This window comes from Acinonyx jubatus, chromosome B3, assembly GCF_027475565.1.
Source record: "Acinonyx jubatus isolate Ajub_Pintada_27869175 chromosome B3, VMU_Ajub_asm_v1.0, whole genome shotgun sequence".
Lineage (NCBI taxonomy): Eukaryota > Metazoa > Chordata > Mammalia > Carnivora > Felidae > Acinonyx > Acinonyx jubatus.
The window spans coordinates 66603318-66619499 of NC_069386.1; the positions used below are offsets into that span (position 1 = coordinate 66603318).

A 16182-nucleotide genomic window follows, 5' to 3' on the forward strand; every position below is an offset into this window, starting at 1 on the left:
GTCAAGACATGGAAATAACTTAAGTGTCCACCAATAGGTGAATGGATAAAGAAAATGTAGTATAATTATACAATGAAATATTATTCAGCCACAAAAAACAGAAATTCTGTCATTTGCAAAACACGATGGACCCTGAGGGCATTATGCTAAGTAAAATAAGTCAGAGAAAGACAAGTACTGTATAATCTCACTTACATGTGGAATTTTAAAAAACTGAACTCAGAAAGAGAACAGATTGGTAGTTCAGAAGCAGGGTGTGGTAGGGGAAATGGGGTCAAAAGGTACAAATTTCTAGTTAAATGAGAAATTCTGTGGATATAATGGACAGCATGTACATATGCAATATTTATTATACATAGCCATTTTGCAATATATACATATATTAAATCATGTTGTAAATCTGTAAGGCAATGTTTTATGTTAATTATGACTCAATGAAACTGGGAAAAAATATAAAAATGTACTTCTATTCCCTTCAGACTACTTTTAACATGTTCTAGTTATAAGTTTCATTTCGCCAAGTCCTTGAAACCTACGAGATGATTCCAAGTTCATCCAACTAGCTGTCCACTAGTGTATGGAAATAAATGAAGACCACCAAAATGAGAACAAACAGAGGCTATTTATTCACAGCTAGCTATAGCAAGGGAGTCAGCCACCTTCACTGGCATTTGGCAGGACTCAAAGCAGGTAGGGGAGTGGAAAAGCTTTACAGTGTAAAAAAGAGAAGGCTTCAGGTGTGCTCTGAATGGAGGGTTTTGGCATGGAAAAGCTAGAGGCTGGCTAACTAGAAGTGGGGCATCTTATGTAATTGGTTTGGAAAACATATTTAGCAAACTCTTCTTGGTCCTGAATTGGAAGCAGGGATGAAAACTAGCAAAGTTGGCAGTCACTGACCAAGACCCGATCATTCTGGACTGACTGAGACATAGGCTGAGGTTTAGTACCTGGATTGGTTGCTGCAGAATTTGTGGGTTAGAGTCCTATTGTCATATATGGTCTTACTATTGTCTGTCTGCATGTTCAGTCTCTCTCGTGTCAGAATTTCAGCCTACTAGCTGTTTTCACCAGACCCAAGGGTGGCTGGTAACTGGGTTGATTCACTGAGACATGGCATAGGAACTGGGGTGGCTACTGGAGCATCTTCCTGATGCCTGGCAGCCAAATTTTACATAGTAGATGATGGGCAAAGTGGTATGGATGGGGAAGTAGATGGAATAACCCCAAAGACCTCCTTCAACTTTCTGGAAGATAGTCATTGACAAAGTCATTCATGGGCATGCAGTCTTTCAACTCCTCCATGGTCGTGTAAGAATGGGCTTTGGCCCTGGAAGACTTCCTCACCAAGAGATAAACCCACAGCTTGTGCTGGGCTTATCACATTGTGTGGGAATATCTTTTCTTGTTTTAGACTAAATGTGTGCTCCTTTGTTCTGATTAAGTCTGTGTGTCATATGGCACCTGGTCAATACTGTATCTCTTCCTGGCGGGGAGGGAATCAGGTCCTTCTCTTGCAGTATGACAAGGATGCTTGCAGACCATCACCCTGCATCAGCCGCAGGACAAGATCTGCTGGCCACGGGGGACCAGTACACACGACTGAAGCTGATCTTGCTCTGCCTCTTCTCTATGTGACTAAAGCATTGTTCCATCCAGTGCCTGAGTGAGTTGTGTCTCTCTGGGAGACCCTCAGCCATGGAGTGTGTTGATATCCGCATTGTTGCTCCTGGCACTGTGGGACTTCTCCCCTGGAAATGATAAGAGGTGTCATTTGCTCAACAGTTGTCATTAGGGAACTCTGACTGCAGAAAGAGGGGACCCAGGCTCGAGGCTAGGACTCAAATGGAGAATTTAAACCTTTGTTTCTAGAGTACTGTCAGATACACAGTAGGTAAATAAATGAATGGGAGGACTCAGAAGAAGAAAGTACACTGGCTAGCAACTTATGAGGATAAAAACCAGTGTTGGATCTGGGTAATAATGGTAACAAAGATCAAGCCAGAACCCAGGCACTATGAATAGAACAAGGACATGAGGTCCTGTTGGATGCTTGGCTACTCTAAATTCTTCATAATTAGAAAATAAATGGGCCCTAAACCACTTTATCTGAGGCTGTGGCTGCCTGGCAAGCAGTGTCACAAGCCACAAAGTCTCCACTAGGGCCAGTGCCCACCTGCCTGTAGGAGACTGTTGGGATTGGCTTGTTCATGCTGTTCATCCTCCAGGGCTCCACCCTCTCTCTCCTCCATACACACCCTTTCTATCTCCAGAGTCTTACTGTCCCTCCGGGGCAGCTGCCAGCTCCCCATTTCCCTCAAACTTCTTAAAAGGGCTTCTCCCTCCACTTCCCCTCATTTCTCCCCAAGACCTCTGCTGCCAGCCCCTCCTCCTGCACTTGTCACCATTGCTGTCTTTCCTCTTATAACAAATCCTCTAAACCTGTCTTTTCACTGTTTAAATCCTTTGCTATCTTCTAATGTTTTGTAACGATGCTGACCTTTGTCAACAGCGTCAACTGAGGATAAATAAAAATTCTTACTACACATATGGATTTATGTAGTAGAGTTTATCTGTAGCTTAAATGAATATGCTCCCTACCTCCAGGTATAGAGATCTCCACCTCACACTCTTGGGCCATGTACTCATTTAACCAAGAAATATTTTTCAAGGGCTCTCAGTGTCTCTCGCAAGACACTGAGGCAAACACTGAGGATGGAGTAGTTAAAAAAAAAAAAAAAAAGAAAGAAAAAAAAAAAGAAAAGAAAGAAAAGCAGACTAGATCTTTATCCCCTCAAGGAGTTAAGACTCCAGCTCAGTGTTTCTCAAACTTCAGTGTACATCAGAATCACTCTGGGGACTGGTTAAATCCCAGAATGCCAGGCCCAACCCCCAGAGTTTCAGATTCAGTAGGTTTGGAGTGGGGCTGGAGACTGAGCATGCCTAACAAATTCCCAGGGGATGCTGATGCTTTTGGCCTGTGGAGCACACTTTGAGAACTCCTGTTCTAGCAAGGCACACAGGTAAAACACAATTACACAAGACATTATTTACTTACAGTAGATGCTGGGGAGAAGCTCCCCAGCACAGTAGATGCTGGGGAGAAGCATAGGTTAGCAAGGGCTTTCTTGAAAAGTCATCGAGCTGAGCCTGGGGAATGAGCTAGAATAGGATAGATGAAAAAATAGAGGAAGGAAGGGTCTTTGTGAAGGTTTGATGCAATTGGGGAATTGAATGAAGGCCTACTTGGGGAACAGAATAAGATTGAGAGAGACATATCCTTGGATAAAGTTAGACTCTTTTCTCTTCCTTTACCAATCTACTTAACAGGTGATGCTTACCCTTGGTCAACTAACAGAGTGTTTTATTCACCCTGAATGCACACTGGAATCACCTGGAGAGCTTATAAAAGTACTAATTCCCAGAAATTCTTATTTGATTGGTCAGAGATGGAATCTGAATTATGGTCATTTTAAAACTCTCCCCGAGTTGTTCTGTGTAGCCAGGGTTGAGAATCTAAGAATACCGCATCCTTTATCCAAAGGACTTGTTTCTTAGTATTTTCTCTTTTCCCAGTTTGTTGATATTTCTTCATAGTAATTCTTCAGTGCCACCCACCTCCACCTTTTTTAATATATCCTCTGAAGTTAATTGTAAGATGAGGGGAAGCAAGACAAAATTCACTAGTAGTATTTTCTTTTTTTTTTTAAGTTTTATTTACTGAAGTAATATCTACACCCCACATGGGGCTCAAACTCATGACTCTGAGATCAAGAGTCACACGCTTTTCTGACTGAGCCAGCCAGGTGCCCCAGTAGTGTTTTCTTTTAAGCAAATATCAGAGTCAAGCAACAGTATCAACAATAGCCAAACTATGGAAAGAGCCCAAGTGTCCATCAATTGATGAATGGATAAAGAAGATGTGGTGTATATATAATGAATGGAATATTACTCAGCCATCAAAAAGAACAAAATCTTGCCATTTGCAATGATGTGGATGGAGCTAGAGTGTATTATGCTAAGCAAAATAAGTCAGGCAGAGAAAGAAAAATGCCATTTAATTTCACTCATATGTGGAATTTAAGAAACAAGACAGATGAACATATGGGAGGAAGGAAAAGAGAAAGGGAAACAAACCACGAGAGACCCTTAACAATGGATGGAGGTGGGTGGGATATAGGCTATATTAAGGAGGGCACTTGTTATGATGAACACTAGGTGCTGTGTGTAAGTGATGAATCACTGAAGTCTACTCCTAAAACCAATATTGCACTGTATGTCATCTAACTAGAATTTAAATAAAAATTTAAAAAGAAAAATAAAGCAACCATCAAAGTAAAAATTGAAACAACAGAGGAGAAAGGCAAAGGCTTATTATAGTCAGAAGGGGAGTACCCCCAGGAAATCATTCTTATTTTATGTTAGGGCCATTACCTTTCAGACCATAGAATTTCTATTTGAGGTTGACTTTTTCACAATGTAGTCTTACTTAAAGTAAGGTTTGTTGTTCAGATGTGTGGGATCATAGGCATCTAAAGAGAAAGACTATGTCTTATATAACCAGATATTTCCCACGAAGCCTGGTATTTAATGACTGGATGAAGAGCTAATGTAGAACTGGTCACGATTTTGCATTTTCATCCCCTTTTACCTGTAAGTTCATGGTCTTTTCCATCATTCCTTTAAGGCAGACCAACAATATTATTCCATTCTCCCCTCACATTGCCATTTGAATCAATACTTATAATTAATACTTACCAAGGGAAAGGAGAGAAGGAAGGAAGCCTGAGAGGGAGGGAGCAGTGGAGAATGGAGGAGCGAAAAAGCATCAAGAACAAGCTTGGCCTAAGGGTTCCTGCCCATATGGGAGAAAAAGAGAACCAAGGGGAGACAGCTGTGGGTTGAGTGTTGATGCACTCCACCCACCTCATTTCCTTCTATTTTCACAAATACCCTGTATGATGGGTACTATTTTTCCTATTTTACCCATGAGGAACAAAGACTCAGAGAGTTTACATAACTTTCTTAAGGTCATACATTTTACTTTATGCTCAACACCATAGGAAGCACTTTCATAGACTTATTTTATCACCCCTCACAATTGCTTGAATTTTGCACCCGTATTCCAAACAGTCTTAGACAGGCAAAATCACTTACCTAAACCTGCATACCTAATAAAAGGTGAAAGTGCAATTTGAGCTCAGGCAGGACCTATCTATGCTCTGTCATATGACGAAGCTGAGATGGACTTAGGTCTATATAATATTACAGTGCAGAGGAAGAGGGAGACATTTGCAGCATGGAGAACGGAGCATCACTTAGGGAAGGGCTTAGAGAGGAACAGAGAAGATGAGACACCAGAAGACATTGGTTGGCACTTATGAATGTCATTGCCCTGGAGCAACCTATGTGGAGCTCCATGCCTGGCTCAGAGAAGTGGGGAAAAGGGGCAAAAAGTCATGACTTCTATTCTTAAAGATTTGAGAATATAAATAGACACTGTGTGCATGAGAACACAAATGGAAAAGTGACACCTTATAAAGAGAAGCGATTAAAAATGCCCACGTGCTAAGAACACTGCTGAAACTGGACTACGGACTAGACAGGGAGTGTTAGCCTGGGAATTGAGGATGAGCTGGAAAGGAAGGTGGGTTGGTGGGAAAGAAGGGATGGGCAGGAGAGATGCTTTGAAGATGACTGTGTAAGGAGCAGAGGATGTTGACTTTGCTAGGATGGGATGTAGTTGAGAACTGACTCAAGATATGGCAAAAGATGAGGGCAGTGGGGTCGCAGAGGTGAAAGACTGAGAGACACCACCCGAGTCCTGAGAACCATTGAAAGCAGATGAAATGCCCTGCCCAAAAGGTAGAGAGAGGATCAGGATTCCACCTGGGCTGAGTAACTGCATTCTCCAACCAGAGTTGGGGATGGCCTTACAGAGTATGGAGTCTGATGTTACTCAAAGTGTAGTCATTGGACCAGCTGCACATACATAGTCTCTGAACTTGTTAAAAATTCAGTCTCTCATCTTGAAATCATTGTTGTACTATATGCTAACTAACTTGGATGTAAATTTTTAAAAATTAATTAATTAAAAAAATTCAATCTCTTAGAGCCCACCTCACCCCTGAATTAGGATTTGCATTTTAACAAGATACCCAGGTATTTGCGTACACATTGACACTTATCAAGCACTGAAGAGGAGTGCATAAGAGATAAGAGTTGCCTCTTGTCAAATGTGGGAAAGACCTAAAACCAGAATGGAACCAAAATTTTGTCAAAGAGGGAAGAGGCTTTTTGCTGCTTGTTGTGCTTCCCTAACATTACTCAGTCCTGCTAGAATATGGAACTTCATGAAAGAGGAAAGGTGAGTTCAAACGTGGAACAGTAGAATACACGGGTTAGCAGCCCACAGGTTTAACATGAGTGACTTAAGGATGCTCAGCTGATCCTGGCTGCTGTCATCCTATTATCAAGCACAAAATCTCTACAAAGACCAGAGAATAGAGGCCCATGGGAAGAGCTGTCTAAGGAATGAGAGGGGAACATGGTGCAATGCAGATAGCCCAGAGAACTAGAACGGGCTCCCAGCCTCTAGAGTTGGTTGTTAAATATTTCAAAATGGTGGTAGCTTGAAATTGGCTGTGGTGGGAGTATTTCTACCACAGAAGTCAATAAAAACTACAAATCCAGACTTTGTATTTTTCAGAGAGTCAGTTTATCAGCACGCCACTGTGGGAGAGTAGACAAGTCAAAGTTGTATGTGTAAAGTTGGTATGTGTAAAGTATGGAAGGAGAAATTCAGGAAGGGAAAAGACAAGGGACATCCTAAACACTGATGCTAGAAAATTTTGCTAGAGATACCTTATTCTAAACTCATGGTAGGGGCTGGGATTCATCCAATGCCTTCTTTTTTTTTTTTTTTTTAATTTTTTTTAACTTTTTTTTTTTTAATTTATTTTTGAAACAGAGAGAGACAGAGCATGAACAGGGGAGGGGCAGAGAGGGAGACACAGATTCTGAAACAGGCTCCAGGCTCTGAGCTGTCAGCACAGAGCCCAACCTGGGGCTCGAACTCACGGACTGTGAGATCATGACCTGAGCCGAAGTCGGACGCTTAACCGACCAAGCCACCCAGGCGCCCCCCAATGCCTTCATTTTTAAAATTTCTTTCCACAGGCCTGTCTCAAGAGTGGGAGTTCACTGAAGGTTCAAAGAGGATGGAGAAGATGTGAAATAATGTGGAGAATAAAATTCTGAACTGACCAAAGAAACGTATAAATGTGACTGGGCAGCCATTGCCCCATGGGGTAAAATGTCCCTGTAAGTTTTTATCTGCTGGGATATAAGCCTAGAGAAAGTAGACAGTGGGTTCTTCTAGGGTGGAGGCTTTTTCTCAATCACGTGGATATTGTATTTAATAATAATAATGATACTTCTGGTGGCTTAGATTTACCTTTATGTTTCTGATATTATTATCATTTCGGTTGAAAAATAAGTTTCTTTTCTTTTTTTAATGTTTTTTTTTTTTTTTAGAGAGAGAGAGCGTGCACATGAGCGTGCACATGAGAGAGAGAGAGGAACAGAGGACCTGAAGCAGGCTCTGCACTGACAGCAGAAAGCCCAATGTGGGGCTCAAACTCACAAACCATGAGATCATGACCTGAGCCAAAGTCACATGCTTAACTGACTGAGCCACCCAGGCACCCCTGAAAAACAAGTTTCTGATAAAGAAGTGTACCATTGGAAGGTATCTTTCTCTTTTTATTTAAACTGTTAAATGTATTTAATAAGCTTCATCCCTAAACATCTCTGATTCAGCCAGGCCACTCTCATTAGTTTCCACTGAAAGCATCTTGCACTTCCCCAACTTTGTGGCTTTGCTTTTTCTGTACCTCTTATCTGCGACGCCATTCTCTTTCCTGTCCTGTTGCACTCTACCCAGACCTTCAGACCAAATACTACCTCTTCCAGGAAGTCTTCCCTGACCGCTCCACCTGTAGTAAACTCTTTCTCCATTCAACACAGATAGTCTGGACAAAATCCTTGGGAATTGTGTCTTATACCTTTTTCAAATGAATATTAGGAGCTGTGGTCTATCCATTGCAGAATTCCAGCTATGGAGACTTAGGACAGTCACCTACATAAAAGCACTTGATAAAAATAATACATATTTTTCCCTTTATAAATGTTCTCTCTACTGTCAAATTCCTCAGTAGCCCTCTAAGTATGCTTCCAATGTGTCAGTTAGCATTCTTCTCTCTTTGTTCTAAAACAGACCTTAAGAAATAGCAATGGCACCAGTGCCCCTCACTTTCATCATGGCACCAGTTCAAGCCAGCAGAAGGGATCAGCTGATTTGGGTTCCAATCTAAATCTTTGCTTTAGATGATCAAATTGCATAAAACCTAATTTAAGTAACGAAGAATAATGTGCATTTATAATACAATAAGCTTACCCTTAAAAAAAAAATAAGCTTACCCTTACAGGGCTAAAGGGAAAAATAAATATCTTGATAATCCCAAATGAGTCTCTAATTAGCTCAAGAGGACTGGGGAGAAGAGAACAAAACAAATATTCACGGAGACCTGCCCTGCCCAACCCCCCTCCCCACCCCCGCCTGCCACTTTAGGACACTCCAGGACCTTGGGCAGCACAGTTGAGTAGCAGAGTAAACAGACATTTTTCTCATGTATGGGGCTTTTTCTTTAAAGAGAGGATTTTTTTTTTTTTTTTAACCTCCTGGGGCTTCACAAAATGCTCACACTCTATTCTTTCACACATGGACGTGACCAGATCTCTGGAAGAGCTTCTAATTATAAACATGGTGTTTATTTTCCTGGCCCTGTGTCATTTGACTTTCTTTTCATTTGTATGAAATAGGAGACATCAGTTTTGAAGACTTGCTGACACTTTAATGAAAAGAAGTTTGGTTGTGAGTGGGTTGCTCTTTATCTCTGTTTCCATGTATTTTCTAAATCAAGTATCTCAAATTCACTTTGGAGGTGACTGGCATCCTACTTTCCACTAGAAAACATCCATAAGTCAGCACAGGATGGGAATCTGACCCTTACTATGAAGGCAGGGCAGAGGGACAAGTCCAGCATAGGTCTCTGGGATACCAGTGATTTTCCCCTCCTTTGGTCAAGGTTAAATTGTTTTCCATTGTATTGACACAATGTTTACGTAAGCACCCTAAGCCCAAGGCAGAAGCTATGTATCCCTTGCTGTCCTTTCCTCAGTTTATAGGTACCTTAATTTTTTTTTTCAACCCAACAACCGAATTTGTCACAGGATAAGAATTCTTTCTCAATTCATGACTCAGAAAATGTGTAATCCTTTGTTTTTCAAGGGCAAATTCTTAACTTTTTTTTTTCTTTGCATGCAAACATTCTTAATAATCAAAATACAGAATAAACATTCCTTTTTAAGATGGATAAGAATGAAGTTCTTCAGGACATTTCATTTTTTTTAGCTTTACTCAGTCAAAATTGGCACTCATTAGTAGGCTGTCGGGGAGATACGCACTATGGTTCCTGCCCTCTGGAAACCAAAATTTCATAAGGAGAGAAAGGATGACCACAGCAAGGATATTAAAGGCACTTGACCGAAGCTCATGTGTTTGTCATCTCTAGAATACATAGAACAAGCCACCTGTATCTGCCTGGAAGATGGGAGTTGGGGAGAGCAGGAACTGGCTAGGGATGAAGGTACAGGAAGGACTTTATTCTTGCTTTGGAAGTCAAGTTGGCATGGTGTTGTGCTGGAAAGATTTTTTAACAGGGAATGCCAACAGAGATCAGAAGAAAAGGAGAAACATGATTTGGCAGGAAAGATTAGAGATGATATTCTGGGCAGAGGGCTAAGTGTGTGACGGGGGTGAGAGAGACAGACAGGGAGAGACAGAGAGACAGAGAAAGGGAGAGAGAGTCTTGAAGATTAAATTGGTAGGGCTATCTGGCCAAAGAGGTAAAATCCTGAAGTCGAGAGATGGAGAACAGCAAGGCAAATGCTACGTTAATATAACACTTCCTTGACTTTATTTGGTATTGGCAGTCTTAAATGTTAGTCATTCCACTGTTGTGTGATGGCTGTTCATCGTAATTTTAATTTGTACTTCCCTGTTGCTATTGAGATTGACTGCACTTTAAAATGTTGATTGGCCACTGGGATACCTCTTTTGTGTAGTGCCTATCTAAGTCTTTTGCCCATTTTTATATTGGCTTGTCTATCTTTTTTTCATTGATTTATAGGAATTCTTTATATAGCCTGAATCTAAGCCTTTTGTAGGGTGTATGTATTGCAGGTATTTTCTCCCCAAGGTTCTTTCCCCTGATAGATTCTTTGCTGAAACAAAGTTGTTGTTATTTCTTTATGGTTAGCGTTTTCTGTTTAAGAAATCTTTGCCTAGGAGTGCCTGAGTGGCTCAGTTAGTTGAGCATCAGACTCTTGGTCTCAGCTAAGGTCTTGATCTCACAGTTGTGAGTTTGAGCCCCGAATCTGGCTCTACGCTGATGGCACAGAGCCTGCTGGAGATTCTGTGTCTCCTTCTCTCTGCCCCTTACTTGCTTGTGCGCTCGCTCTCTCTCTCTCTCAAATAAAATAAAAAAGAAACATATATACATGTATATATGAGAGAAAGGAATCCTTGCCTATCCAAAAGTAATCAATATAGTATCCTGTTATATTCTAAGAACTCAATCCTGTAAACTCACCCACTTAGACCTACAATTTGCCTAGAAGTGAATTTTGTATATGGTGTTAGATAGAGTCAAGATTCATTGTTTTCTCCATATGGCTATGCTACTGACTCAACACCATTTATTAAAAAGATCCTCACTTTCTCAATATTGTTCAAGTTGGCATTTGTCAAAATCAAGTATATATTTATTTATGGGTCACTTTCTGAACTATTTGTCTACACTTGCACAAATACAACATGCTATATTCATGGCTTTGTCGTAACTCTTGCTATCCAGTAGGGCAGGTCTTTCAGCTTTATTGCTCTTTAAGGTTATCTTAGCCATTCTTAGCCCTTTGCACGTCTATATAATTTTAGAATCAGTGTTCCCATACACACAGACACACACACTACTAGTAACTGGATGCATTGCCTTGAATCTAAAAATCAATTTAGGTTGAATTGACAGTGTTATAACATTGGATCTTCTGACTCATAAATGTGACATATGTCTCCATTTATTTAGGTCTTTTTTAACTTATTGCACTAATATTTTGTAATGTTATCAGTAGCATTTTTATATATCTTTAGTTGGATCTAATCCTAGCTATAGATGTTTCCTGATGCTATTTTAAGTGATCTATTTCAAATATTATCTTTCCATTTGTTTATTGTTGGCATGTAGAGATAAAGTTAACTTTTGTATTTTGTCCCTTAATGCACTTTGCTATTCACTTACTAAATTAAATAGTTCTACCATAAATCCTTTTGTATTTTTGATAGTTATTATTAATGACAGCTTTGTTTCTTCTTTTCCAATTCTTATGCCTTTTATACATATTTCTTGCCTTACTTCACTGTTTAGGAGCACTGGTATAATGTAAAATAGAAGTGATGATAGCAGACATCTGTGTCTCATTCACAATCTCAGGGAACAAGCGATAAAATATAATGTTGTTGTAGATTTATTGTAGGTACTCTTTATTAGATTAAGGATTTTCTTTCTATTTCTAGTTTGCTAAGAGTTTTTACTATGAATAGATGTTAACTTTCATCAAATGTATTTTCTGCATATATCGGAGAGATCATATGATTATTTTGCTATATTCCATTAATGTGCTGAATTACATGAACTGAATTTTAAGTGTTAAACCAGTGAGGCATTCTTTTATTCTCTTTGCTTTAATCTGAATATATTTTACTGGCCTACCCTAAAATTCACTAATCCTTTAACTGTGTCAGTCTGTTCTTAAAGTCATCTATTGCGTTATTAATTTGTTGTATGTTTAATTTTAGAATTTCATGTGATTGTTTTTAATAGATTCCAGTTCTTTGATGAAATTTTCTATTTTGCCATTTATTTTCCTGAGTATATTACTCAGTGTTTTAAAACCTATCTATCACGTATGTCTGATAACTTCAGTATCTGGATCTCCTGATGGTCTCTTTCCATTGTCCTTTTTTGTTTTATGGGTTTTCAGTTATGTGGTCTTGCCAAGTACTGCTTTATATATTTTATGTACCCGGCATTATGTATGAAAACTGTACAGATAACATCTGTAAGAGGTTAGATTCCTCCAGTGGGTATTTACTTTTGGTTTTGACAGACAAGGCCAATCACTTTAAACTATCCTGGGGCTGAGCTGACTCAATGCCTGTTTACTGTCCATCTGTCTTAACCCCTAAGGTGTAGCCTATTGTGGGTCTCAGCTGAAGGCCTGGACTGTTTACTAAGGCCACTCTTCCTTGGCAGACCCTATGCTCCAACTCTGTCTCTCTCCACCACCCAACCCGCCCCCAACTCCACCACCAGCCCCATGTGTGGCCAAGGTTGAGAACAACTGGCCTAGATTTTTGTTTGCTTGATAACCCCTATCTGTAAAACTATCAGTGTTCCCTTCCCTGCTTTCACATACTCCTGCCTTTTTTAGGTTCCCATCTCTTTTGCATTCCAAGAGCCACTGGGGATGGATACTCAGGGTAAAGTACGGACTGTGCTACTCTGGCCAACGCCAGCCCCGTCCACTCTGGCCATCATTTGCACAGCCTTTGTCACTTGCTCCTGACTGCCAGCATCCAGGCTTCACAGATGTCTTTTGGTGCTGCATCTCAGGCTACGCATCAGTCACTGTTCAGTTGTGGATCTGGACCAGAGCAGGAAGGTAACTTCCCACCCTTTAAGTTCTGTTCTGTTACTGTGTCCTCCCAGCTGAGGCCCTCAGCTCCTGAGTGTTGGGAGACAGCTCTGTTTGTTTGCAAAATATGCCTTCATGGTTCCAAGTGTTCACTTGCTCCTGGAGTAGTTCACTTGGGATGTTGTAAACAGCCACCACGCTGTTAATTGGAAACATCACTCCTCTCCAATCTTCGGGTCCTGTTGCTGAGTCCATTCATTGTTGCCAGGTTCCACCTTAAGTAGGTATCAGTTCTCCTTCGAGGCTCTTTCATCACCCTGTGGTTTGCCTACTGTCATCAGCACCTGATTCATCAGACATTCCCATGGACATTGGAACCTCTTCAGCCCCAATGGCGCCTAACTCCACATGCCAGACCTATATTGGGTCAGCCAGTACTTCTGCTATAAATATAGGAAATGTGATATATTTAGTGCAGCTATTTAAATTTCATAATCTATGATCACCTGAATATAGGAACTAATTCATTCAGAATCAAACTGTTTGGAAAACTAAAACAACTGAATTTTTGTACCACTTAAACTTGGCTTTTAATACTTTTACATTTTGAGATAATTATAGACTGTACAAAATAATCCAGAGATCCCATATACCTTTATCCAGTGTTCTCCCAATGGCAACAACTTGTATAACTATAGTACAATATCACAACTAGCAAATTGATATTGATATAATCCAGCAACGTGTCCAGATTTCACCAGTTTTAGTTTTCCATGCACTCACGTATATGCCTGTGTGTCTGTTTAGTGCTAGGCAATTTTATCGCATATACGGGTTCACACGGCCACCAAAATATAGGACAGTTCCACCTGTTCTGTAGGAACCTTCATGCCACCCTGCTGACACCACCCTGGTGGGAGATGAGGAACTCTGCCTGCTTCCAACTGGCAGGAAATGGAGAATCAGTCCCACCAATATGACTGGGCGGGAGAACTGGAGCCCCACCACCTGCTTCTGCAGGGATGGGGGTGAAGAGGAAGATCAGCTCCCTATTCTGCCCCACTGAACCTAGGGAGAGGGGGATACAATTCTCTACGAATGTTTGGCCAAAGTAGGGCAAGATTGCCAAAAAGCCTTTCTATGGTTGAGGCCGCTCCTTCATTGGTTCGTTGAGTAGGAGGAACAGATGTTTCTCGTGGCTTACTTTATCCATGCCCACTGACGGTTCCAGGATGGAAGCTACTATAGTACCCATCCTGGGCTATATGGGAGGCAGTAAGGAAACCTAGATTCGTCACCATGTTATTTCTCAAGTCCCAGAGTCCCTAGGCAGTCCATCTTCTTCTTTCCTCCTTTGAGTCTTCCTATGTTTGTTTGATATATTATGTCCACAGTTGTAATAAGGAGCACCTGGAAGGAAAAGGGTGCTCCATCCTGGCTAGAACCAGAGGTCTTATCTATACTTGATTTTTAAGAGAAATAAATAGATAACAGGTATGTTGACACCAACAGTTAACTCATGGAAGCAACTTTTCAGGATGTTACCATTTTCGTCTGGCTCAGTATTCTGTATCTGTCAATATCCATGTCTCATAGATGTGTGTGTGTTACATACCTTGGCATGTGACAAGAATTTGTGTTCAAAATGAGAATATTCTGTGAATAGCTTCTGAAGCATCAAAGAAAATGAAAGTATCTTCTCTGCAGTTTTGTGTGAGTGTATTTAGACGAGTTTAATTCTGTAAACAATGGTTGTTTTCCACTGTGTCAGAAACCCAATACCCCAGCCAATCTGGCTAGAAGAGATTGTATTGCACGTAGACGTCTTGGAGCAGAATTAGATGACTGACCAAATATGAGGACAGTTTTAAAAACAGCACCACTGGTGAACAAGGTCCTAAACATCTCTCAGAGAGGCAATGTCTTTCTTCAAGTAGGTAGAGGTTATTATGTGGAAACCTCCATTGGGTAAGCAAGACAAAAACATGCTGGATTTTAAGCAAGAGGATGTTAAGTTAGATTGTTTTCCTCCTTTCTGAAATTTATAAAAATTAATACATGTTTCTGGAAAAATATTAAACAATATGTAAATGGAAAATGGAAAATGTGATAGGTTCCTTCTTATCTTGCCTTTCAACACCCTCTCCTCTGATGATAGTTTTGGTGTGTTTGGTTAGATTTTTTAGAAACAGGCTTCAGCAGTCAAAGTTTTCTTTCATTTTCTTTTTTTAAGGTCTTATTTATCTTTAAGAGAGAGAGAGCACATGCATGCAAGTGGGGGAGGGACAGAGAGAAGGGTACAGAGGATCCAAAGCAAGGTCTGTGCTAACAGCAGTGAGCCCGTTGTGGGGCTCAAATTCATGAACTGTGAGATCATGACCTGAGCTGAAGCTGGGTGCTCAACTGACTGAGCCCCGCAGGTGCCCCAGCAGTCAAAGGTGTCTGTGTGCAAGTAAACTTAAAACTTCTCAGTCCTGGGAGATTTTCTACAATTGGTCATGAGAGGTGATTTGGGGTAAGTGGGAAAGAACTGTCTCTCAAATCTGTTCAAGCTTTCAGTTCAGATGGGGCTACCCTTTAAAACACATGCATATGCATGCACACACACGCACACATATGCACACGCACTCATATGCATGCACACATATACACATGTATGCACATTTCTCACTTGAAAAGGCCATTTCACGGGTCACCTGGGGGGCTCAGTCAGTCAAGCGTCTGACTTCCATTCATGCCATGATCTTGCAGTTCATGAGTTCAAGCCCCACATCTGCTCACTGCTGTCAGCCTGTCAGCACAGAGTCCCTTTCAGATCCTCTGTTCCCCTCTCTCTGTCCCTCCCACACTTGTGCTCTCCCCAAAATAAATAAATACAAAAAAAAAAAAAGAGAGAGAGAGAGAAAGAATGCCATTTCAGTGGCATCTTCAGTAGTGTGCATATTTCTGAGTTCACATGGAACCTGGGAGGTTGTCTTCTCAGAAGTGTAGCATGTGGTATGCAGTGGGCATTCAATGGGTGCCTGTTGAACAAACTGTAATTATTCCAGGAGGAAACAAACATATCTTCATCTGTACTCTTCATTTTTTAAAAAACGATTAGGACAGAAAATAATTGCACAAATACAGCCCAATATACTAAAATTTGTCAGCTTTATACTAAATCTCCAGTTGTTGTTATTTTTCAATCTTTGAATCCTGGCCTTGAGTAGTCCTGACCCCCTCTCAAACTCATTTGCTAAATTATGCCAGATTGGTGTGGGTTAGGGTAGGAGGAAACCACTGAATTAGTTCTTATAGGCTCTGTTCAAAATCCACAGACTATGAAGTCGTGCTCAAGTGCCATGAGAAGGACTCTCTCCCTCTCCC

General features: G+C 40.8%; 1 long non-coding RNA gene across 1 annotated transcript in view; it reads left to right on the plus strand.

Moving 5' to 3' along the window:
* LOC106969844 (uncharacterized) overlaps positions 1 to 15703 on the plus strand; it is a 28295-nt gene extending 12592 nt beyond the window's left edge. Inside the window, exons 4-6 of the long non-coding RNA XR_008299253.1 lie at positions 7177 to 7324; positions 7534 to 7747; positions 12610 to 15703. This is a non-coding gene — a long non-coding RNA (uncharacterized LOC106969844). The remainder of the gene's footprint in view (positions 1 to 7176; positions 7325 to 7533; positions 7748 to 12609) is intronic.
* Positions 15704 to 16182: the final 479 nt, after the last annotated feature.